Source organism: Echinops telfairi, unplaced genomic scaffold (assembly GCF_000313985.2).
Source record: "Echinops telfairi isolate 266 unplaced genomic scaffold, ASM31398v2 ScPeMD7_4;HRSCAF=17, whole genome shotgun sequence".
Classification (NCBI taxonomy): Eukaryota; Metazoa; Chordata; class Mammalia; order Afrosoricida; family Tenrecidae; genus Echinops; species Echinops telfairi.
Genome location: NW_022103900.1, coordinates 39,638,958 through 39,640,973, shown reverse-complemented (window position 1 = coordinate 39,640,973; position 2,016 = coordinate 39,638,958).

Below are 2,016 nucleotides of genomic sequence, written 5' to 3'. Positions count from 1 at the left end.
TATTCCCATAAAGAGTTAAAATTTCAGGAATTCACAGGGGCAGTTCTACCCTGTACTATAGGGTCACAATGAACTAGCATCAGTTCAATGGCAGTGAATGTTTACAACATTTTAAAAATCTAATTTTAAACCTAACTATATTTTCTCAACAAAAATAGCTATATAATACAATTACATTATTTTTCTCATGTAACACTTCCTAGTATTGCCTAGGAATAAATACAGCAAGAAAAACAAAAGCAACAGCCAAAAATGAAAATAATTTTTAAAAACTAAGATTGAAAAACAAGCGAGAAAGGAAGCAAACAACAGGTAGGATAAGTAATTAGTAGAAAAAGTTAAAGGTAGAGAAAGAAAAAGAACAAAAGTCAATAAGCAAAACCAGGGAGAGGGGAATGAAAAGCAAAAAAAAAAAAAAGAAATAGAAAAAACATTTAGAGCAGTGGTTCTCAGCCTTCATAATGCTGTGTGACCCTTTCATACAGTTCCTCATGTGCTGGTGACCTCCCAACCATAAAATTATTTTCATTGCTACTTCATCACTGTCATTTTGCTACTGTTAGGAATTGGGGGTGACCCCTGTAAAAGGGTCGTTCAACCACCAAAGGGGTCGCGACCCATAGGTTGAGAGCCACTGACTTAGAGGAGAGACAGTAGAAAAGAAAGGAAGGGGAAATAAAAGAAAAAGGCCAAAAGGAAGCCAGATTTTAAAAGGCTAGAAACCATGGGAAGGAAAAGGGAGACCTCAGCAGCCAGGACCGAGCAGGAAGCAGCCTGTGAAGGGCTGTGTACCCATGTGGGTGAGCTCCAGGCACGGAGCTCACAGGGTAGGTGGTGGCAATGGCGAAAGGGTAGGATACCATCTTTGATGTATTATCTAGCCTACCTGTTGTTTGAGATCAGGGACATGAGCTAGAAATTGGGCAACAACAACAAAAAACACAGTAATACTTTTGACTTACCAAGTTGATTAATAATCAAGATAAAGTTGGCTAATTAAAAATTATGGGATTTGTTTAGTGTGTGTTTATGTTTTGTGAATTTATAGAGATTTGATTAATGTCACACTCCACGATCACAGAGTGCAGGTGTACAGCCCAATTTTAAGAAAGGTATTTATGGTGCATTTCAGATACTTCTCTTACCTTTTTTTCAGGGTTAGAACTTTCTAATAATTTACAGTTCAAAAACAGTACAGAAATACACATTTGCATGTTTAAGTTCAGAAATTTTCTAATTTCACATTATAAATCACTTACTCATAGGTATTTAAAGGCATTACAAAAAGATCACAGTGTATGAAACATTATAGAAAGATAAATATTGTTTTAAGAACATTGCAGGATCTGATGTGACTGGAGAGCATACAGCAAGTATACATAACATTTGCTTACTAGACAGTTAAATGAAGATTCAAGAATGCGTGCTTACGGTGGACTGCTAAAAGAAGAATTGGCCGTTTGAACCCACAATTGCTCTGTGGAAAGACATGGCAGTCAGGTTCCTAAAGATTTCAAGCTTGAAAGCCCTGTGTGTTCGTTCTACACTGTTCGATGGGATGGCTATAAGTGAGAATGGATACAATAGTAATGGGGTTCCAGAGAAAACCTTTTGAAGTGGAAAAAGTGATGAACTCTCTTAGATCCTGCAAAAATGAACCGACTGTAAACAATTTGCTACAGGACTTGCAGTGCGGAGGTTATTCCTCAGTTGAATGATCTTCAGTAACTGAAGGTCTGTTGGTGGTTAGTATTAAGTGACTTTGGCTTCATATTTGAGGCGAAGAGTCCTGGTGGAACAGTGGGTTACAGATTGAGCTGCTAACTGCCAGATAGGTCAGTGATTCAAACTCACCAATTGCAGTGTATACTCGAGGTGAAGGAGCCACATTTTTTAAACCTATAACCATTCCCAACAAACATCAACCAGTTAAACATTTTCAGGATCACGTTGTTTGCTGTGGGTGTCAAGTTCAGACCCATAGCAACGCCGTGCATAACAGAGCTAAACACTGCC